General features: G+C 40.5%; 1 protein-coding gene across 4 annotated transcripts in view; it reads left to right on the forward strand.

Annotated features, from left to right (window-relative positions):
- The first annotated feature begins 7,490 nt into the window (after positions 1 to 7,490).
- LOC115175690 (thyroid hormone receptor beta) overlaps positions 7,491 to 25,198 on the forward strand; it is a 150,914-nt gene continuing 133,206 nt past the window's right edge. For 2 of the 4 annotated variants that reach the window (XM_029735132.1, XM_029735133.1), the window contains exon 1: positions 7,492 to 7,775. The gene's annotated coding sequence lies outside the window, so the exon portion shown is untranslated. Of the gene's footprint in view, positions 7,776 to 9,286; positions 9,441 to 25,198 lie in introns of those variants that run through there. The other 2 variants (XM_029735129.1, XM_029735131.1) reach the window with 2 other exon arrangements.

Consider the following 25,198-nt stretch of genomic DNA (forward strand, 5'->3'; position numbering starts at 1 on the left):
CAACTAAAGCTTACTGCTAATTTAAACATTTTTGTTACAAGCCGTGTTTCGTTAAAGCCTATTTATTTTTGTTACAAGCCGTGTTTCGTTAAAGCCTATTTATTTTTGTTACAAGCCGTGTTTCGTTAAAGCCTGTGAAAAGTTAATTTGTTTCAATGTACCGGTAGGCACCTGCGGCTTATAGACATGTGCGGCTTATTTATGTTCAAAATAATATTTTTTTAAAAATTCAGTGGGTGCGGCTTATATTCAGGTGCGCTTAACCTGTTTGGGATAGGGGGCAGTATTTTCACGACCGGATAAAAAACGTACCCGATTTAATCTGGTTACTACTCCTGCCCAGAAATTAGAATATGCATCTAATTAGTAGATTTGGATAGAAAACACTCTAACATTTCTAAAACTGTTTGAATGGTGTCTGTGAGTATAACAGAACTCATTTGGCAGGCCAAAACCTCAGAAGATTCCATACAGGAAGTGCCCTGTCTGACAATTTGTTCTCCTTCTAAAATCAAATCAGATCAAATGTATTTATATAGCCCTTCGTACATCAACTGAAATCTCAAAGTGCTGTACAGAAACCCAGCCTAAAACCCCAAACAGCAAGCAATGCATGTGAAAGAAGCACGGTGGCTAGGAAAAACTCCCTAGGAAAAACTCCCTAGAAAGGCCAAAAACCTAGGAAGAAACCTAGAGAGGAACCAGGCTATGAGGGGTGGCCAGTCCTCTTCTGGTTGTGCCGGGTGGATAATATAACAGAACATGGTCAAGATGTTAAAATGTTCATAAATGACCAGCATGGTCAAATAATAATAATCATAGTAGTTGTCGAGGGTGCAACAAGCACGTCCGGTGAACAGGTCAGGGTTCCGTAGCCGCAGGCAGAACAGTTGAAACTGGAGCAGCAGCATGGCCAGGTGGACTGGGGACAGCAAGGAGTCATCATGCCAGGTAGTCCTGAGGCATGGTCCTAGGGCTCAGGTCCTCCGAGAGAAAGAAAGAAAGAGAGAAAGAGAGAATTAGAGAGAGCATATTTAAATTCACACAGGACACCGGATAAGACAGGAGAATACTCCAGATGTAACAGACTGACCCTAGCCCCCCGACACATAAACTACTGCAGCATAAATACTGGAGGCTGAGACAGGAGGGATCAGAAGACACTGTGGCCAATAATACCCCCGGACAGGGCCAAACAGGCAGGATATAACCCCACCCACTTTGCCAAAGCACAGCCCCCACACCACCATGGTAAGATGTCTACAACCACCAACTTACCGTCCGAAGACAAGGCCGAGTATAGCCCACAAAGATCTCCGCCATGGCACAACCCAAGGGGGGGGGGGTGCCAACCCAGACAGGAAGACCACGTCAGTGACGCACCCCTTCCATGGACGGCATGGAAGAACACCAGTAAGTCAGTGACTCAGCCCCTGTAATAGGGTTAGAGGCAGAGAATCGCAGTGGAAAGAGGGGAACCGGCAAGGCAGAGACAGCAAGGGCGGATCGTTGCTCCAGCCTTTCCGTTCACCTTCTAGGGCATCTCTATCAAAAATACAGCATCTCTGCTGTAACGTGACATTTTCTAAGGCTTCCATTGGCTCTCAGAAGGCGCCAGAAAGTGGAATGACTTCTCTACAGTCTCTGGGCGAAAAACAGGAGGAGTTTTTGTGAGTGGTCAGGCAGGGAACAATGACACTGGAGTGCGCGTGCACGAGACAACTCCATGTTTTTCTTTCAGTCTATGAATGAATATAACGTCGCCCGGTTGGAATATTATCGCTATTTTACGAGAAAAATAGCATAAAAATTGATTTTAAACAGCGTTTGACATGCTTCGAAGTACGGTAATGGAATATTTCAAAAAAAATTGTCACGAAATGCGCCCACGCGTCACCCTTCGGATAGTGACCTCAACGCATGAACAAAACGGAGCTATTTCAATATAACTATGGATTATTTCGAACCAAAACAACATTTGTTGTTGAAGTAGAAGTCCTGGGAGTGCATTCTGACGAAGAACAGCAAAGGTAATCCAATTTTTCTTATAGTAATTCTGAGTTTAGTGAGCACCAAACTTGGTGGGTGTCAAATTAGCTAGCCTGTGATGGCTGAGCTATCTACTCAGAATATTGCAAAATGTGCTTTCGCCGAAAAGCTATTTTAAAATCTGACACCGCGATTGCATAAAGGAGTTCTGTATCTATAATTCTTAAAATAATTGTTTTGATTTTTGTAAACGTTTATCGTGAGTAATTTAGTAAATTCACCGGAAGTTTTCGGTGGGTATGCTAGTTCTGAACATCACATGCTAATGTAAAAAGCTGTTTTTTTATATAAATATGAACTTGATTGAACAAAACATGCATGTATTGTATAACATAATGTCCTAGGAGTGTCATCTGATGAAGATCATCAAAGGTTAGTGCTGCATTTAGCTGTGGTTTTGGTTTTTGTGACATATATGTTTGCTTTGAAAATGGCTGTGTGATTATTTTTGGCTGGGTACTCTCCTGACATAATCTAATGTTTTGCTTTCGCTGTAAAGCCTTTTTGAAATCAGACAATGTGGTTAGATTAACGAGAGTCTTGTCTTTAAAATTGTGTAAAATAGTCATATGTTTGAGAAATTGAAGTTATAGCATTTTTAAGGTATTTGTATTTCGCGCCACACTCTACCATTGGATATTGATGAGGCGTTCCGTTAGCGGAACGTCTGTCCCTAACAGGTTTTAATAGTCTGGAAATTACAGTAGATATAATTTTGTCATAGCCTAAACCCATTCTTGTGTTATGTTTGAAATACACCCCTACTATGAATAGTTAGGGGGTGTTTAGTGCTGTTGCAACACATTATATGAAGCCAAAAAGGGAAAATGGATTTAACTTGTTTAAGTTGGTACAGTCAGTGGCGACCTGTCATTCAGGGCAGGTAGGGAGGAGCATTTTTTGCCAAATAAATTATATACATGGGGGGGGGGGGTTGCCTGTTTTGCATGTTATTTTGTCATTAATACATGTCACATATCAGTTTGCAAACAAAGTAAAACATTTAATAAAATCTTTGAGTTAATAAAGCCTCCATGAAAGCGGGTTAATAAAGCCTTCAGCCTAGCTCAGTGCTTTCTGTGGTGGTGGGGCAGCCAGAGAAAAACATGGAGCATAGGGGTTGGTAATGTTCTCTAGTTGCACCGTGATTCACTCAGTGTTCTGTCACTCATGGGGACACTACGTCACTGCCAAAAACGTAAGCCCCTTGGGTGCTGCCATAGTTACATTAGAAGTGCCCATCCAAGAAGGCTCAAGGTCATTGGCCACAGATAAAATGACATCAAATCACATTATATCTACAGTAGCTTTGATTGGACTGATCATGTTAACCTTCATACTTTCAAAATCTTAGCTAGCAGTCATCATCATGAATAAAGTCGACAAACTACTGGCAAATCCTTTTTAATCCTTGTCATTTGAATAGAAATAATGAAGAGAAATTAAAGGTAAATGTATCGGTGCTCATCGGCCATAAACATTACACAACAAATTGGAAATCGCAAATTCAACAATGAGTGGTTTGGAAGGAATCAGTGGCTATCTGCAAACATTGCAAAGAAATCACTAGCCTGCTATTCAGTGGAATGGGTGTGTGGTCCCAATTCTAGGTTTAAGGGTCTCTTTTCCAAGCTTAAAATGATAGACATTCAACATTGGCCATGCTGTCAATCCAGCATGATTTCTCAAAACAACTGTTAACTCAGAACTGGGAAATTCAGTGAGTTCAAGACAACTGGGAACTCCAGTTGAACAACTGGGAGCTCCGAATGGGAAAATATGTTTTGAACGGTCAGCCAACTCGGAATTGTAAATCGGGAACTCGGGCCTTTTTATAGAGCTACGACCTGAAGAACACTAATGTCATCATGATTTGGCCTTGTTTTTTTACGAGTTCCCAGTTGTCTTGAATGCACCATAAATCCTGAGAATGCCAAGACTTTGATGACAAAGTCTGATGACAAAATGTGCCCACGAAAGACTGCTGTGCCACCTTCCTGTTCAAGTGAGCAAAGCACAACAAGGTGAGTCCAAAAATGTCTTGTATGCTGCTGCAGAAATGATGAAATATGCCAGGGAGATACGTATACTGTAGCTAAGAAAGTAATACTAAGTGTATGTTGTGTAGTAAGCTGTTAGTAGCCCATGTGCCTCACCCTAATAATTTTGTCTATTTTCCCCTCTTAATTTCTCCTACTGTTCTGACTTGGTGATGCACATGTAGCCTATAACCTGTTTTAGAGAAATGTAATCATTGAATATTGTAAGAGCTTTCATTGTCTGCTTATATGCTCCTTTTATTTATTCTACGGTTCTGACTTGGTGTACAGGGGGAGCACTGTAAGAATGGCCCATGTTCTAAATTCTGTCACTGTACATTTAAAAAGTGCTGAACAAATAGTTATATTGACTACGTCCTTCCTAGCTAGCTCATTAATGTCTTAATTGAAATGACGGATTGCCTCTTATCTGCTTGTCATCCACTTATGCCACAGTTTGTACATCTCAATTATCAGTAGAAACCACATTTGTTTAAGCAAGTCAGCCATATCAGCTATGTTTTTTTTTAAAGGCTGAATGAGGCTGAATTAACTGTTTCGCTGTCAGACAAGGCTCCGCTGATAGCCAGGTGTAGCAGTGGTAAGGTGTTCGGACTGCTGTTCGGACAGCTTTTGTAGGCCTTAACAGTTTGTTGGCACCGTTTGTCACCGTTATAGTGCAATTCATGTATTGTTTAGTGTTGTGTTGTGCTGTGTAGTGGCTTTGCTGGCATGCATCCCCCCCAAAAAATTGGTTTGCCCCACCAAGGTTGACATGCTAAAATTGCCACTGGGTATAGTAGTCATAATTTTCTGCGTCACATCACCATGGGCCCATCCCAAATGGCATCCTATTCCCTATGTAGTGCACTACTTTTGACCATGGTTATGGTCATTAGTAGTGTACTATATATTGAATAGGGTGCCACTTGGGACAATGGCCAAGTTATATTTAAGCAATAAGGCCAGAGAAGGTGTGTTATATGGCCAATATACCACGGCTAAGGGCTGTTCTTTGGCATGACACAACACGGTATATTGGCCATATATCACAAACCCCGAGGAGCCATACTGCTATTATAAACTGGTTACCAATGTAATTAGAGCAGTAAAACTAAATGTTTTGTCACACCCGTGGTACACGGTCTGATTTCACATGGCCTTCAGCCAATCAGAATTCAGGGCTGAAACCACCCAGTTTATAATCTGCCTTGAATTCCCCTCACAGTTGGGAGGCATACTAAATGTAAAGGTTCACTGATTCTTCCAACTAGGTCAAGGTCCAACTAGGTCAAGGTCCAACCAGGTCAAGATACAACCAGGTCAAGGTCCAACCAGGTCAAGGTCCAACCAGGTCAAGGTCCAACCAGGTGAAGGTCCAAGAGAGAGAGAGAAATTTGGTCAATGACATTACAAGTAAACCTACTACTGTATATTCAGTGGTCTAGCCATGTAGGTGCAGTTTGATGAACATATTGATGCTATACACAAAAACACAGTCAAACACAGACACAGACAGACACAGACACACACACACAATATTATTTTGGGAGTAAGTGGATTCAATATCGTTAAAGTTATAACTGTATGAATATGCATGTTTTCAACTTAGGTTACACTACATCTGTCAGAAGACACATGTAAACTAGGAGTGATGCCAGTGAAGGCTCCTCAGAGGACGAAGGGGAGGACGATCCTCAGCGATTTTTCATAAAAATACAAATAGTGAAAGATTTAAAAAGTGATCATTTTTTTGATAAAACTATACTAAATAACTTTAATGTGACGAAATAATTGATTAAAACACACTGTTTTGCAATAAATGTCTACAGTAGCCTCAACAGCACTCTGTAGGGTAGCACAATGGTGTAGCCAGAGGACAGCTAGCTTCCGTAATCCTCTGGATACATTGACTTCAATACAAAACCTAGGAGGCTCATGGTTCTCACCCCCTTCCATACACTTACATAGGAATTATGACAAATTCCTGAGGATGTCTTCCAACCTATCAGATTTCTTGCCGCATGAACTGACATATTGTCCACCCAAAAAAAGGATCAGAGTATGAATCTAGTACTGAAAGCATAAGCTACAGCTAGCTAGCACTGCAGTGCATACAATGTGGTGAGAGAGAAAGACAATAGTTGAACAGCTTTGAACAAATACATTTCTTCAAAAGTGAAGGAGAAGCAAGAGAGAGAGAGACACCCAGCTCAAACAGAGGGATGCTATGTTCGCTAGCTGGCAATGACTATACAACAGAACACTGGATCTCTGGTCACATACAGCTGATGTGTTGTGCATTGAAGTCCACAAGCAAAGGGAAAAGGTGAGAGGAATATTTTTTTAAATGTATTTCCCCTTTAGTATAGTGCGTAGAAGGAACACAATGTGGCTACTATGAAAATGAACTGTGTGTATGTTTTATCAGGGGTGTATTCATTCCACCGATTGTGTTGAAAAATGTTTCTTAAATGGAAGAAAAACGGAACAATTTGTCCAACTGAAACTCTCATTTGCAACTGTTGGACTAATGATTACACCCTAGATCAGCTAGAAGCATGCAAGAGTGTGCAAGGCGGTATTGAATGTGTCACTGTGTCAATTTATTCTTTCGACCTGTGTGCACCTACGTTGTAAACTTTCATTCATAGGCTAGGTTGTAGCAACCTCATGAAAGGTATAGGGCAAATGTGAGTATCAAGTAGTAGTTTGAATCTATCGATGTTGGCCTCCAGAGTTGCGCAGTGGTCTAAGGCACTGCATCGCAGTTGCTAGCTGTGTCCCTAGAGATCCTGGTTAGAGTCCAGGCTCTGTTGAGAGCCGGCCGCGACCGGGAGACCCATGGGGCGGCACACAATTGGCCAAGAATCGTCCAGGTTAGGTGAGGGTTTGGCTGGCAGGGATGTCCTTGCCCCATCGCGCTCTAGCGACTCCTGTGGGGGGCCGGGCGCAGTGCACGCTGACACGGTCGCCAGGTGTACGGTGTTTCCTCCGACACATTTGTGTGGCTGGCTTCCGGGTTAAGCGGGAACTGTGTCAAGAAGCAGTGTGGCTTGGTTGGGTCGTGTTTCGGAGGACGCATGGCTCTCGACCTTTGCCTCTCCCGAGTCCGTACGGGAGTTGCAGCGATGAGACAAGACTAACTGCCAATTGGATACCATGAAATTGGGAAGAAAAAAATGTTAAATAAAAATATCATCATAATAATAATAATAATAATAATAATAATCTATCAATGTTACATTGAGCTGGGTGATTGGAATATGAATGACAGTCACCCACTATGCTGTAATAGAAATAAGGCCATGCTCATGAAAAAAAGAATCATCCTCCCTCATCTTAAATGGCACCAACCGCCACTGGGTGATGCTTGGTTTGTTTCCTGGCTGACAGGGATTCAAACAACAGCTCTCTGATTCCCCATAGCGATCAATCCGAGCGCTGCAGTTGTCAGTAGGCTACACTTCGTTTTCCCGGGTCCATGTTGAAGGTGGTCAGCCCAGACTTTCTCGCATACTCAGCTTCGTCGGGTCATTCCAGGGCAAGCGTTGCATCTGTTCCATCCCGCTCGTCCCGCTCGCAGGTACAACAAACACCGACTACATCCGCACAAACTCAGTAAGAGAGGAATGCACCGGCGGAGTGTCGGAAAATAGCATTTCTGTGTGCCGACCTGCGTATGTGGTATGTTGCCCCATTTTTTTGTGTTATTCTTTGCTGCGTATGTAGTATGTTGTCCAATTGTTGTGTTCTTTGAAACATCAATATTCCGGTGCAGGGAAAATATGCTGTTGAAAAAATTACGTCCGTTTGTAGACGTTCCAGAAGTCGCTAGACTGTTCATTCGTTTGTCGATAAGAAACACTCCCTTTGCCTGACTATTGTCGAATAGTTTTTTGTTATACGCTCTATTGAGTTGGTGTTTGTTGTTCAGGCTAATGGCGGTCTGAAATCAAGGTTTTATAATGTGGGTGGATGTGAAATAATTTTGGGGCAGAATCGGCAGATTAATCTAGGTGTGCATTTCGAATATTTTTTTTTTTTTACAGTTTGCATCAGAATTACAACTGCTGCATGCCATTGGCCAGTCAACAAGTATTTATAACGTTATATGAATTATAATTTGTTGCCGGTCTGTCTTTAGACACGCACAGACCGGGGCGCTTTATAATTCAAATGCGCTGTTCAGAACATCTGGATAGCCTGCCCCAAATATTAACAAAACTTTGTCATGCAGGCTATTGTCTAAGTAGGCAAAATAAAATAGCCAATGCTCGCCTAACAACTTGGTAGATGCAGAATCAATAATTAATAATGGGTTAAGAATGGCTTTGTGTACGTTAATAGGCCTTGTTATTGGGCTATTAAAACTGTCTTGTAAGAGAAAATATTACGCGTTTAAATGTACAAGGGAAATGCCTTTCTTGCAAGCTCTAACCCAACAACGCAGTAATCAATATCAATGTAGTACTAAAAATAATATAAGCTATAACAAAAACACGAGGAATAGAAATAAGAAATATGTTGCCAATCACAATCAATGCTGAATTTTCTAATGTTCAAAATAATATCCAATATGTATGAGTCATTCGTTCTTGAATCATATAAATAAGTTGCATGAAGTAGCCTAACAGTAAGCTATTTGTCATTGGAGACACTGACCTATATAAGGCACAGACCTTTTATATGGAAAATAAATACGTCATTTAGGCCTAGGCCTATGGCACAACACGGGAAGTCTAGAGATGTTAAAGGGGTGAGGAAATGTTATGCAAGGTAAGGAGGAAATAGATGGTTGCTCTCATCATTGAGATAACGTAGCTTCTCATGGCTGATAGGTGGGTTTTTGATTGGGCACTGTGCAGGTCGTCTAATAGCCCATTGAAGGCATATCAGTCATGTTTGGAAGTAGCCAATATATTGCCCCTGTAACTTAATCATTATTTTAGGCTATAACGTTGCACCATCACTCTTTCTTAGCCTAAATAGACTACAAAGTGCTGTCAATGCGTTTTTTTTCCGTTGTGGAAAGTGAATTATGATTTAAACCTCTTACCACTGTGGGTAGTTACAATGTAACCATATTTTGTTGGAATGGTTACAATATTACGTCACGTGGATCTGATAAACATGTTCTGCAACCTCGTATCAACGTGCCTCAGAATGAAATTGTCCTTCCAGCGTTGCCGTAGATAGAGTTTCGGGACATGTATCAGAATTCTCTGCTCTCATGGATTCTGCCGTTCTGGCTGTGGGTATTTCAGGTCAGACGACAGCCTTCACAGCGATGCCGTGTGAAAATTGAAGTCAATTTACGAACTGGTGAAGAAATCAAAAGCTGACCTGACGGTACGAGTAGACTTACAACACCTACATCGATTAAATATACATTAGGACAATTTGTGACACGAGTTAGCCCTAGTGTAAATTAACCGGGCTATATATATCCTAATGTAGCCCGATTGAAAGCACCAAAGCACGCCTGCAGTGGATGTCTGATAGCCACTGGATTACGTAAATGTCCAATCCTTTCTGATCTGCCAGGGTTCTGTATTCAGGCTATTGAAACTTCGAGGTTGTTAGTTTGACACGGCATGAAAGCATACTTTTGAATGTCCTCGGTTGGCCTGTACTATCAGTGGACTTGCAGGATAACTTCTGATAAGGGACTGGTGGAAATGTACACAATTGTTACCCGGAGGAAAATGGGGGAGGGTCATGCTTTTTCAATTTCATGCAGGGGGAGGGGTTAGTATTTTTTTTATTTAGTCAAGGGGTGTCATGTCATTTGTAATGATTAACAAACCTAACACAATCGTAAATCTAAGCACTGGTGGTAGCACTATAGGTATGGGGGTGTGTCCAAAATATTTGTGCTATTTTTACCACCAAAAATGATCAGCACAGTGCTGGCGGTGGCGTGAAAGGGCTGGGTTTTGATTAATAAACCAGTTGTGGGTTTGTTGAGGTTTGGCCCCTCACTGGCCAATCGGAACGTGCTCGATGGCTAAATATGTGGCTGCTTCAAGTGATGTATTGTATGTATTGCCTCGGAATCAACTCCAATGTTAGGCCATTATAGTTTGTTAAACAGCTTACAGAAATTAAATAACAAAATGTCGACCCATCTCATCTTTACTAGATATGTTAACTTGAACCAGTTTGCAGTCCACATTGTTCTAAGTAATTGCATGGCTTCAATAGCATTCACACTGATGTAGGGTCTAGGCCTACTGTAAATTGCATTTTTGCTGAGCATGGACATGCCAAATGTTGTCAATAAGCAAGATCAAATTAATTATTGATAAAGCCTAAAAACCGTGTGAATAATTCAAATCAAATTCTAAACAAACAATGACTTGTTTTAAATATGCCAAATACACTTACAGGCACCATAATTGCACATTGTGGGCATATAATATTAAAACAATGCAGACTGTGGAGGATTTTACACACATTCTAACTTTTCACAGTAGCTGGAAAAATATCCAATATAAAGAGAGAAGGAGAATGAGCACCTTATACTGCTCCCAAATATAATGTTTATATACATATTGGGGCCATCTTCGCATTCACACGTCTCCAGAAGTCGCATTGCACGGACGTTCTCACCATAAAACCAGGACAGTGTGTATCATTCAAGTTTTTATTAGAATTTTATTAAAACCAATTTGGTAGTTTTTTTCAACAACAATAAATGCATGTTAAATTTAATTATATCCTTAAATTGAGGTTAGCTAATGGCTGGGACTAAAAACGAACAAAAGATAACTCATGTAAAATATACTGGCCGTCAAATGTAAAATATACTGGCCGTCAAATGTATGTATAAGCTGAAAGTAGAAGACTAAGTATTGTTGTCCATTAGTTTATTCCAATTAGGTGAGGGGTTGTAGGGTTAGGGGAAAATAATAAAGGAACATATATTAAAACAAATATATTTTTACAAAATAATATACAGTACCAGTCAAAAGTTTGGACACACCTACTCATTCCAGGGTTTTTCTTTATTTTCTAAATTGTAGAATAATAGTGACGATGTCAAAACTATGAAATAACACATATGGAATCATGTAGTAAACAAAAAATAGTTAAACAAATGAAAATATATTTGAGATTCTTCAATGTAGCCACCGTTTGCCTTTGACTCCTTTGCACACTTTTGGCATTCTCTCAACCAGCTTCATGAGGTAGTCACCTGGAATGCATTTCAATTAACAGGTGTGCCCTGTTAATTTGTGGAATTTCTTTCCTTAATGCGTTTGAGCCAATCAGTTGTGTTGTGACAAGGTAGTGGGGGTATACAAAAGATAGCCCTATTTGGTAAAAGTCCAAGTCCATATTATGGCAAGAACAGGTCAAATAAGCAAAGAGAAATGACAGTCCATCATTACTTTAAGATATGTCAGTCAATCCATAAAATTTCAAGAACTGAAAGTTTCTTTAAGTGCAGTCGCGAAAACCATCAAACGCTATGATGAGACTGGCTCTCATGAGGACCGCCACAGGAAAGGAAGACCCAGAGTTACCTCTGCTGCAGAGGATAAGTTCATTGGAGTTGACTGCACCTCAGATTGCAGCCCAAATTAATTCTTCACAGAGTTCATGTAACAGACACATCTCAACATCAACTGTTCAGAGGAGACTGCGTAAATCAGGCCTTCATGGTCAAATTGCTGCAGAGAAACCACTACTAAAGGACACCAATAAGAAGAATGGACTTGCTTGGGCCGAGAAACACGAGCAATGGACATTAGACCGGTGGAAATCTGTCCTTTTGGTCTGATGAGTCCAAATTTGATATTTTTGGTTCCAACCGCTGTGTCTTTGTGAGACGCAGAGTAGGTGAACAGATGATCTCCGTATGTGTGGCACCCACCATTAAGTATGGAGGAGGAGATGTGATGGTGTGGGGGGGGCTTTGCTGGTGACACTGTCAGTGATCTATTTAGAATTCAAGGCACAGTTAACCAGCATGGCTATCACAGATACGCCATTCCATCTGGTTTGCGGTTAGTGGGACTGTCATTTGTTTTTCAACAGGACAATGACCCAACACACCTCCAGGCTGTGCAAAGGCTATTTGACCAAGAAGGAGAGTGATGGAGTGCTGCATCAGATGACATGGCCTCCACAATCACCTGACCTCAACCTAATTGAGATGGTTTGGGATGAGTTGGACCACAGAGTGAAGGAAAAGCAGCCAACAAGTGCTCAGCATATGTGGGAACTCCTTCAAGACTGTTGGAAAAGCATTCCTCATGAAGCTGGTTGAGAGAATGCCAAGAGGGTTCAAAGCTTTCAAGGCAAAGGGTGGCTTCTTTGAAGAATATAAAATATAAAATGTTTTGTTTATCACTTTTTTTGGTTACTACATCATTCCTTATGTGTTTTTTCATAGTTTTGATGTCTTCACTATTATTCTACAATGTAGAAAATAGTAAAAATAAAGAAAAACCCTTGAATGAGTAGGTGTGTCCAAACTTGACTGGTACTGTATATTTACAAAAAAATATATGTGGGGGATTGGAAATGATGCAGAAAATTACAATACTTGAAGCCACAATCTATCTGCAATATGAAGTCCTCTGTTTTAGTGCTTTTTGCTAAATGAGCTGTACAGGTTTTTATTTTCTCCCTAATTTCATGATATCCAATTGCGATCCAGTTATGATCTTGTCATCGTTTTGACTCCCCAATGGGATCGGGAGAGACAAAGGTGGAGATACCCGTCCTCCAAAACAAGACCCGCCAAACCGCGCTTCTTAACACTCGCCCGCTTAACCCGGAAGCCAGCTGCACCAATGTGTTGGAGGAAACACTGTTCAACTGACGACCGAGGTTAGCCTGCATTATTGGGTATTGTGTGTAGATTGTTGAGGATTTTTTTATTTATTTAAGGCTGTAACGTAACAAAATGTGGGAAAAGTCAAGGGGTCTGAATACTTTCCAAAGGCACTGTACAGTTCTTGACCAAAGCTGGAAACTGAACGTGATTAGAAACAGTTTGTGGATTTTAGAGTACTCTTCATTTCAAAATACTTTTCATATCTACAGTGAGTAGAAGTTAGGTATTCTCATTAGAGAATATGAATATAGGCTAAGGTATTTTGGTATTTCTGTACTAGCTGTCCACTGCCATAGGGTGCGTCAATGCTTTGTTCAAAAGTAGTGTACTATGTAGGGATAGATAGTGTGGAAGCCATAGAAAGTAGGAAGGGATCTACTGTCAGATAATGTCACTACTAAACGTTTCTCAATGTTCCTCTGCTTCTACGGATAACCTAAGGACAGAACATTGACCCATGGGGCTCTGGTCAAAAGTAGTTAACAATATAGGGAATAGGACTCCATTTGGGATGCAGACTTCATTCTTTGACTTTAATGTGATAACTAACTTTATCAACGTTATTGGATTTGTACGGATTTGCATGGTGTGCTACCAAGAGGTGTCTTAAAATGTCTGCCCTTTCAAACTCTGCATGTCTTCTGTCAGGAGCAATTTGAGTGTAGCACACCGTTTAGCCTAATCCTGTTTTATTGAGGGGAAAACCGAGATGGAGCAAATTGTGTGCTACATGGTTGGTTGTTATTCCAGCTTTGACTGCAAAATTCTGGTAACTTTCCCCAAATTCTCTGGTTTTCTTAATCTTCGTTGGAGGATTCAGGATTTCCTGCTTTTGCCCTCATGAGTCTGGGAATTTCTTACTGTTCAATACAAGAGCTTAAAATAACAATATTAATATTGAATCATGGTTGTGATTATTTATTGCTTGGATTTAAATGCATCAATGTTGTGGAAATTGTTTGATTTGATTGAGTATTTGTAGTGGTGATTGTTTGATTTGAAGGGTTGAGTAGATACTGTCAGCTTGTAGATATAGTGCTGGGTATAGGAGAGTTGTCAGTGTTGATCCTATTCCCTATATAGCGCACTACTTCTGACCAGTCCTATGGGACACTGTGGTACCTTAAGTCACACACGTGGTACTCCAAAAGGGAGAAGGTTTATCAAACAACATGCCAGTTTTATTATGTCTTCCAGAGGCCATGGGCTTCTTCCGAACAAAGCCCATGGCGTAGTGGTGTACTTTTGTTTCCTTGTTGATTTTTTTTCTTCTTCTTCCATGAATTGCATGTGTTTTATTTCCATGAAGGGGCAGACTGCCTGGCTACCTTTTTTAAAGCAAAAAAAATTGTACTGAAGGAAAGAAAAAAAGGATTGCGTGGTTTTAAAACGTATAAATTGTTTTGAGAGTCTCAAAGTAAAGGAATAGTTTTACTAGATAAGCCTAGGCTATATTGTAAGTGAGGCTTGCCAGTTAGACCCAGGGTTGTTTTCAGTGGTTGCCGTCTTTCGTTTTCCTCCAGTGAACAAAGTAACCCTAAGCCATTTGGAAAGAAGCTTTGAATAAAAAGAAACTTGCTCAAACCTTGCATTATGACAAAAAATACTTGCTGTGTGTTGGTCAAACCTTATGGAATAGACCAACTGTCTAAAGGCTGGATAGGGCATGAGATTTGCAGCACGTCTTTTTAAAAGCTATGATTCATTTTAACGGCACAGCCAAGTTCAAACATATAACTCCTGCACTGTTGAAAAACTCAACTATTACCACCCTCAAATTCCCATCCCATTAAAGCCTACAGTGTCTGTGTCCCAAAGGGCCCATAGGGCCCTATCAAATGTAGAGCACTATATAGTATCTCCATACATTATCTCCTCAACCAACAGTAAATGATTGTTGTCTGTCCGTCCATGCTTTCTCCATCCTGCTCTACTCCATGTTAGGCCAGTCACTCTTCATGAAAGTCATAGTTTAATTCTCTTACTTGCAGTCTCTCAACCTACACACACAAACATTTGATAAGCTATTACGTGTCAGACCAGACTCGTATGTTCTACTCAGAGTTCTGAGGCCTGCGGCCCGAGTTTTGGCTTCTCCGTGTCAGTAATCAGCTGATGAATACCACTACACCCTGCTCCATGCCACCTCGGAGTTGTTGTAAGGGCTCAAGGTCTTCCTTCTAGGTCTGCTCAGACATGGGTTCAAATACTCTTTGTTTCCTTCAAATACTTCATGATCTTGCCTGGCAAAATGGAACCTATGGAATAGTCCGAAAAGTACAAACCCACACAAACCCCTTATGGGCCTTGGTCAAAAATAGTGCACTTTAAAGGGAATAGGGTGTCATTTGGGACAGAACTGTTATCTCACATCTTTGAGCGAGCTAAAATGCTCTCTCTCTCTCTCTCTCTCTCTCCCTTTTATTTCATCACTGACCGGCTGGCTGGCTGCAAGCTGTGCTGTGTTCTAACTGTTTTGACTATATTCAGGCTGCTAATGCCCACTAATCACACTGCTAATGCCCACTAATCACACTGCTAATGCCCACTAATCACACTGCTAGTGCCCACTAATCACACTGCTAATGCCCACTAATCACACTGCTAGTGCCCACTAATCACACTGCTAGTGCCCACTAATCACACTGCTAGTGCCCACTAATCACACTGCTAGTGCCCACATGAAATGATATTGCACTTTAGCGGAATTTAACATAGAGGCTGGGATTCAAACAAATTGACTTTAGAAGGTGATTTCTGCTCCAGCTGACATTGGCATTGTTATCAGCCAACAGCTTTTAATGCAGTGGGCTAAATTAGGGTCACAGAGTGTTTATTGGTAATCTTAAACAAATCTACTTTGAAACAAAAGGATACACCTCACAGACGTGGTTATGGGCTTAAAAAAAAGAAGACACTATGTACAATGTCAGATATAGAGTTGAAATGTATTACATTTTGAGTTTGCATCTCAATATTACACTTTATATACATCACAAAAGACTGAAATATAACAAGACCGTTTGACATTTACACACCTGATTTTTATTTTTTATTTTTTGTAAAAAAAACTGTATTCATTTTGAAATGATGAAAAATATTGATAATATTCCACCCATCAGCACACTAGAGGGTGTTTAGTCATTTGACTGCAGGAAAGGGCTACAAGTCTAATGCTGTGTGCAGGTTGTTAAATCTGTGTTGGTTTGAATCCAGGGCTAAACCTTAACCTACCGTATGATGATCTTGCTTAGGAAAGCAGAGATACTTGTTAGGTTATGGGTCCCGGTCAAAAGTAGTGCACTATATAGGGAATAGGGTGCCATTTGGGACGCAGCCACTGAATGCAAACCACTCATGGCTGCAAATCCTTTGTATGTGTTCCTGTGAGGTAAAGGAAGAGTTAGTACAGTATTTTGGAATGGTGTGATTATTAATCACATGAATCTCTTGAAGCGGTAAGCGATCCGATTATATAATAGGTCAGGTAGATACACATTGTTTACTCCAGCAGGAGAGTAAGTATTGTCCACTAGATTCAGCACTTCTCCACAGAGGCTCCTCTGTTTAGCTCAGTGGGGTTGTTTTTTCCTTAACGTGCTTATAGGGGAGTTTATGAATGTTGCAGAAAATAGACATTGGCCAGATGGCAAACAGACAGGCAGGCCACTACATGTAGCATCGGGTTGGTATGTTAGGATGGATGAGCCCACAGAATGCCCCAGAAGGAGTTGTACCTGGTCCATCTCCTCTCTGGGAGATGTCTCCTGATGTGCCACAGACCTGTGTTCAAATACTATTTAAAATATTTGATATACTTTCTAAAATTTTCTCTAGTCTGCCTGAAGTGGCAAATAGGTGGGGTTTAAACTTTTCTTGACTATTCTATTGGTTCCATTGTGCCAGGCAAGCTCATTCAAGCCCAGATAAAGTATTTCAAATGATTTGGAATGATATTTGGATCCAGGTCTGATGTGCATACAGGCCCCCGGGAGGGTTTGGATGGCATACAGCAGGGGAGTTGAGCCACGGTTTGGAAGATACAAGATGTTTTAAAGAATTTATGTTTTCTTGTGTTAAATGAACGGCATAGTTTAATGGTCGTCGGTTTCTGCACGGTGTCAGATGATGCAACAAAGGCATGTCTGGTGCTGTAAAGAACAGAACACACACAACACATGCCTAGAACAGAATACAGCTGTATGAGGAAAGGACGGCATGAGAAAGACGACTTGACAGCTGAGTAATGAAATTGTCTTGTGGTGTTTGTGTGTCAATCTTGGACAAAATGTGCAGCTTGGCAGCGAAGTGGCAGCTTGGCCTCTTGACTACCGACAGCAGCACCAAGGTTGCGTCCCAAATGGCACCCTATTCCTAAATGGGCCCATAGTGCACTACTTTTGACATAGCCCTATGTAGAGAATAGGGTGCTATTTGGGACACAATGCAAGCATATGCAATGGTTTAGCACAACCTCAGTCAACCCAGATGTTCTCAGGATCATCTTAATGATTCTTACATGTTATCAAGATCACAGAAAAATGCTGAAGAGAGAGCTTTGCCCAAACACAAACACGTCTTCTTTCTGCAAGACTGGTACATGTTTGAACATAATAATTATTGCATTTCTGGTTTGTTTTCTTTACAACTTACTGTACCAACTGATGTGATGTGGTCTGGAAGGTGTACAGATGTAGGATTCTTAATTTGATCACCCTGTTGCAGGAGAATTTTCCTGCAATGCATTTGGATTTCCACTTAGACATTTCAGACTTGATTTTCCCTTATGAAAATGTAAATAAATTATAATCCACCTAATAATTCACATTTCCTGTTTTAGCAAACTGGCTCAAATGAAGATCCTACATCTGTATAGTGGTGAGGCCTTGTTGATTGAACTGCTAAGACCTGATTCACCCTTCTCATTTCTGTTCCTGAAGTTGTCTGTAGTGACATACATTACCATGGCACTTGTAGTAGTGGCATATACAGTACCAGTCAAAAGTTTAGACACACCTACTCATTCCAGGGTTTTTCTTTATTTTTACTATTTTCTACATTGTAGAATAATAGTGAAGACATCACAACTATGAAATAACACATATGGAGTCATAAAGTAACCAAAAAGATTCTTCAAAGTAGCCACCCTTTGCCTTGATGACAGCTTTGCACACTCTTGACATTGTCTCAACCAGCTTCGTGAGGTAGTATCCTGAAATGCATTTCAATTAACAGGTGTGCCTTGTTAATTTGTGGAATTTCTTTCCTTCTTAATGCGTTTGAGCCAATCAGTTGTGTTGTGACAAGGTAGGGGTCATATACAGAAGATAGCCCTATTTGGTAGAAGTCCAAGTCCATATTATGGCAAGAACAGCTCAAATAAGCAAAGAGAAATGACAGCCCATCATTACTTTAAGACATGAAGGTCAGTCAATCCGGAAAATTTCAAGAACTTTGAAAGTTTCTTCAAGAGCAGTCGCAAAAACCATCAAACGCTATGATGAAACTGGATCTCATGAGGACCGCCACAGGAAAGGAAGACATAGTTACCTCTGCTGCAGAGGATAAGTTCATTAGAGTTGACTGCACCTCAGGTTTCAGCCCAAATTAATGCTTCACAGAGTTCCAGGAACAGACACATCTCAACATCAACTGTTCAGAGGAGACTGCGTGAATCAGGCCTTCATGGTCAAATTGCTGCAGAGAAACCACTACTAAAGGACACCAATAAGAAGAAGACACTTGCTTGGACCAAGAAACACGAGCAATGGACATTAGACCGGTGGAAATCTGTCCTTTTGGTCGGATGAGTCCAAATTTGAGATTTTTGGTTCCAACCGCTGTGTCTTTGTGAGACGCAGAGTAGGTGAACAGATGATCTCCGCATGTGTGGCACCCACCATGGAGGTGGGATGGTGTGGGGGTGCTTTGCTGGTGACACTGTCTGTGATTTATTTAGAATTCAAGGAACACTTAAAGAGCATGGCTACCACAACATTCTGCAGCGATACGCCATCCCATCTGGTTTGCAGTTATTGGGACTATAATTTATTTTTCCACACACCTCCAGGCTGTGTTAGGGCTATTTGACCGAGAAGGAAAGTGATGGAGTGCTTCATCAGATGACCTGGCCTCCACAATCACCCGACCTCAACCCAATTGAGATGGTTTGGGATGAGTTGGACCACAGAGTGAAGGAAAAGCAGTCAAGTGCTCAGCATATGTAGGAACACCTTCAAGACTGTTGGAAAGCATTCCTTATGAAGCTGGTTGAGAGAATGCCAAGAGTGTGGAAAGATGTCATCAAGGCAAAGGGTGGCTACTTTGAAGAATCTCAAATATTAAATATGCGAATAAACATTTTTGGGGGTTTCTACGTGATTCCATATGTGTTATTTCATAGTTAACTCTGATTTTGCCTCCTCCGCATTGTTTTGAACACCAATATTATGGGTAACTTTGCTATTATGCACATAGCAACATGGTCTAGAAAAAGGCACCAATTAAACAGCACAGTGATGTGTTTCAGAACCGCGGACAGCGACCATTATCCAACGTGGGAGAAAGCGCATTTGTCCTAAAATATTTTCTTTATTTGTGTTGCACTATTGTTCTTACATAATATAACCATAAACAATTTCAGTAGCACGTCTTGGACTGGAGGACTGTGCCATCCCCATTGCCTCCACAATAGATCAGTCCACTCAGACAGCCTCGAATCAGATAGGTGTCTTGTACGTCAAGGTTATTTATTTATTTATTTTTTGCTACTGCTTGACTAAAGAAATCTCAGTCGACCAACAGCTTATTGACCAAACAATCGAATAGTCGACTAAATGGGGTCAGCCCTAGTCCATAAAATGAATATAGTATGTAGCTTTAAGTAGAAGCCTAAGTGTTGTTGTCCATTAGTTTACTCCAATTAGTGAGGTGTGGTGGGGTAAAATGAAAAAAGGCAGGGATTGATAGATAGGTAACAGTAACTAAGCAGACATTGAATATCTCTTTTAAGCATGGTCAAGTTAATAATTATCCTGCGGATTATATTTAAACCACCCAGACACAAGATCACCCTTGTGAAATTAGCTCCAAGACAGGAATGAAACTGGTCAGGGATGTTACCATGAGGCCATTGTTGTTTTTAAAACAGCTGCAGAGTTCAATATCTGTGATGGTAGAAAACTGAGGATGGATCAACAACATTGTAGTCACTCCACAATAGTGACCTAAACGACAGAGTGAAAAGAAGATACAAATTTACAGAATAAAAATGTTCCAAACGTCTTGTATGCAACAAGGCAGTAAAGTAATACTACAAAAAAAATCACAGCAAAGGAATACACTTTTTGGCCATAAATGCTAAGTCTTATGTTTGGTTAAAATCCAACAAATCACAGAGTAACTGCCTCCTTATTTTCAAGCATGGTGGTGGCTGCGTCATGGTCGGGGTATGCTTGACATCAGCGAAAACTGGGGAGTTTTTCAGGATAAAAAGAAACGGCATGGAGCTAAGAACAGGCAAAATCTTAGGAAAATCTGCTTCAGTCTGCTTTCCTCCAGAGACTGGGAGAGGAATTCACCTTTCAGCAGGGCAATAACCTACAACACAAGGCCAAATCTCCGTTGGTGTTGCTTTCCAGGAAGACTGTGAATGTTCCTGAGTGGCCAAGTTACAGTTTTGACTTAAATCTGCTTGAAAACTATGACAACTTAAAATTCTTCAAGTATCTTGACAGAGCTTGAAGAATTTAAAACAATAATGGGCAAATATTTCACAATCCAGGTGTGCAAAGCTCTCAGACTCTTATAGACCCAAGAAGACTCATAGGCGTAGTCGATGCCAAAGGGGTTTCTAACATGTATTGATTTAGGGAGCTAAATACTTATGCAACGACTATATTTTAGTTTTTGTTTTTTACTTTGACATTACTGTATTTTGTGTAGATTGTTGGCAAAAAAATGTATTAAATATATTTTAATCCCACTTTGTAACAATAAAATGGGAAGAAATCCCAAGGGTCTGAATGCTTTTGCAAGGCACTGTACATTACCATCACTACGTAATCGGAGATTAAATTGCTACATGCGCTGATTTGCCATCTTAGAGGGACGGAAACTAGGAAAAAGTCGGTGGTTGTAATTGATTAACGTTTGATTAAAAAGTATGGATTTCAGAGACAGGCATGCAACAGAAGAGGACAAACATAGGTAGGGGTGCACGGTAAAGGTTTAAAAATAACTTTTTTAAGAATCGACTACATAGCTAGTCGAAGGTTCATTTCAAAAACTCTAGTCTGCGTTTAACTTCATGGAGGAGTTGAGGCTCTTGGCTAAGGGAATAGGGGGCCATTTGAGAAGCAGCCATGACCTCCATAATACAGTACAACATGCAACTCTGAGCCAAATTCCATCTGCTCATTTGCTGGATGAACTGTGGTGTGCTGATTGGCTGACCGGGGTTCTACTCGCAGCTGTCAGAAGCAACTGTTTAGCAACCACACAGTATAGAGACAGCAAAGCTCCTTGCAACGACAGTGGTCAATATTGGCTGGAAGAGCTCTCTTTCTGCAATGCTTGGCTGCCAATCCTGCACATTGCAGACCTGGGTTCGAATAATATTTGAACTAATTTCAAATACTTAACACTCGGATCGCCAAAATTCCATAACTGCTAGAATGGCCATGATGGTCATTCTGACAATTTTAATATTTCACTTGTGTAAATTTCAATGCTATATTCCAATTGCTAAATTAATGCATTATTACATTAAAATAAGTCGTAAGAAACCTCACGACACCAAACGATGTTGAAACCAATTTCACACATATAATAGATGTGGCCTTAAGATACAATTGATAATATTGTCAATTTAAAAATTGAGAATGAAAAGAATGATGGCCAGTGCAGCATCCATTGACAAGAAGGGAACGGAGCTTAGCAAACAGTCCGTTCAGGCCAGACGTTTTGATTGAGGAGATTCTAAAGTTTCTAATGAACCTAGTTTTGCCAAACAACTCTCAAAATTGCGCGGATGGGCTCTGTTTCAAAATATAACTAGAATAACCACGGCTCACACGTTCCTCATATGAGTACTGGCGACAATCAGCAATAGTCATTAAAAAATATCCTTTCTATTTTATTCTGTTATGTTCCATAACATCCTTACTGTAAAATACAAAACATTAAGAACACCTACTCTTTCCACATCTGAATCCAGGTGTGATCCCCTATTGATGTCACTTGTTAAATCCACTTCAATCAGCGTAGATGAAGGGGAGGAGACAGATTAAAGAAGGATGTTTAAGACTTGAGACAATTGAGATGTGGATGGTGTATTTGTGCCATACAGAGGGTGAAAGGGCAAGACAAAATATGTAAGTGCCTTTAAATGGGGTATGGTAGTAGGTTCCAGGCGCACCTTTTTGTGTCAAGAACTGCAACGTTGCTGAGTTTTTCGCGCTCAACAGTTTCCTGTGTGTTTTAAGAAGGGTCCACCATCCAAAGGAAATCCAGCCAACTTGACACAACTGTGGGACACATTGGGCCAGCATCCCTGTGGAATGCTTCCGACACCTTGTAGAGTCCATGCCCTGACGAATTGAGGCTGTTCTTAGGGGGGATGGTGCTAAACATAAACACAGCATCTGCAGGCCTCCATACATACAAGCCACTGATGCGTGCTTTTGGAACATCTACAATTTATAAAGTCTAATAAATCAATTGAATATACACCATCACAATAAATCCATTATTTATTTTAGTCAGGTCTAAAGAAACATTATGATATGAACAAAATGCATTTCAGAAGAACAGAATATGAGTTGGCCTACTGTATGTTATCTGGCCTACTGTATGTTATCTGGCTATGTGCCATGCCGTAGACTGTAGGCTTGTTCAGTTAGCAGACAAGATATGCTTATATGTTCCATGGCATTATTTTATATTATATGATTTTATAGTAAGAAGAATATTATTGAACTTAGCTGAATAAAATAGAAAGGGTATTTTTCAAATTCTGTATCGAGTGTGCATACGAAGTGGCTATGTTGAGTGTAAAAGTAATCATTTGAAACAGGTCCTATATGCTAGATTTAAAGTTATTTGGCTACTTTAGTTGTGAATGATACAAACCTTAGAATGTCTTAGAAATCAAAAGATATATGGGCTGCGTGATGCGACTAGAGACTATTGATGACTTGAGAAAGTCGCTAAAAAAGCTTGATCTCTGTTCCTTGCATCAGGCTGCACACGCTGTTCTCTCTTCAAGTGATCATATTTTCACCCATCAGACTATTCTCTATTTAATCTTGTCTTTACTAATATGTAAAAATGGGGTTTGATTTAGAATGGTCTATTATTACGTGTGGAGGAACAGGAACAGAGGAAAAAAGACATGTCATCCTTATGTACTGGAATAGCGAATGGAGACCGCTTTCCCTCGTTCGTTTTTCACTCATGCTGGGCAGGCTTCTCCGGTTAGTTCCCTCCACCCCTCAACCACTGTTTGAGGAATTTGCAGCCTCTTGCTGCGTGACAGATGATATTCCGCCCAAACTCTGTATGCCGTGGACTCTCTAACCCTGTTCCTGCAGCTACCCACTGCTTAATTTGGGAAGTGAACATCGATAGTAACATATATTCACAACAAAACATAGGGAATTTTTTACATGTATATAATTACTATTACTAGGCTATTCATAATCAAATAAAAATTCACTGTAATTGTTGGCTAACTCTGTATGCCGCCCTGTACAATCATTCATTGAACCAACATCAATGCCTAGGCCTTTATGTTCTCTCCCAGACTCATGAATAGAAAGTTTGGAGCGAATGGAGGCCGCTTTCCCGCCTGTTTGTTTCTCAATCATGCTGGGTAGGCTACTCCAGTTAGTTCACTCCACCCATCCACCACTGTTTTGAGGTGTGGTTCAGGTAACCAGTCTATTCAGTATGCATAATAATACAGTCCACACTCAAAGGCCATTACTAGAATTTCTTACATTTTTGAGTGTAGTTTAGACCAATTATGTACCATTTTTTAAAATGTTTTTCTGCATTTTTAAAAATGTTTTTCTGCATGCGTAATATGCGGTAGGCTATGTATTGTGTAATGGCACAATCATTTTAATTTACCGTAATTTCCGGACTATTAAGAGCACCTGAATATAAGCCGCACCCACTGAATTAAAAAATATATATTATTTTGAACATAAATAAGCCGCACATGTCTATAAGCCGCAGGTGCCTACCGGAACATTGAAACAAATTAACTTTACACAGGCTTTAACGAAACACGGCTTGTAACAAAAATAAATAGGCTTTAACGAAACACGGCTTGTAACAACAACAAAAAATTTGTAGTAAGCTTTAGTTGTCTTTTTGCACTGAGTCAATTCCTCACGCTGCTGTTTCCAACGTCTTATCATCGACTCATTAAGACCAAGCTCCCGTGCAGCAGCTCTATTTCCTTTTCCAACAGCCAGATCAATCGCCTTCAACTTGAAAGCTGCATCATATGCATTTCCCCGTGTCTTTGCCATGATGAGGGTGACAAAATGACTACCGTAATCAGAATGATGGGAAGTTTGAGAGCGCTCGATTTAATCTAAACAGTAAACAAAAAAGTTGTTTGACCTTAACTCGTTCGGCAATTTCATTGGTCTAATGAAAGCTTCATGCCGCCAAAAAACTGAGCACGTCACAGAATGTGTGTTTTGGAGAAGAAAAAAAATGAAAGTGGGAAAAATCCATATATTAGCCGCGTCATTGTTTAAGCCGTGAGGTTCAAAGCGTGGGAAAAAAGTTGCGGTTTATAGTCCGGAATTTATGGTAAGTATTTTTTGGGGGCTTGGGCTCATATCGTATATAGCCCTATGCGTATGCATATGGGTGTTCTGAATTAATCATCACCTTAGAAAGTGCTGTCTATTTCATTGGATTTGAAACAACATCCACAAAGACCATGTTTTCCACTGAGTTCCAACCTGTTGTTGAACTTCTGTCTTCAAATTGATCAATCACAGTGAGTTTTAAAAGCATGATACTGTTTTGATGATACTTTTTGATGTGCTTTTTGATTTCATTTGCATTGATGTCAGAGTGGTTCGAGGAACAATAGAGCCCTGAGTACCAGGCCATTGGGACCTGATGGAGGGACAATAGAGCCCTGAGTACCAGGCCATTGGGACCTGATGGAGGCACAATAGAGCCCTGAGTACCAGGCCGTTAGGACCTGATGGAGGACAATAGAGCCCTGAGT

Source organism: Salmo trutta, chromosome 36, assembly GCF_901001165.1.
Source record: "Salmo trutta chromosome 36, fSalTru1.1, whole genome shotgun sequence".
Taxonomy (NCBI): domain Eukaryota; kingdom Metazoa; phylum Chordata; class Actinopteri; order Salmoniformes; family Salmonidae; genus Salmo; species Salmo trutta.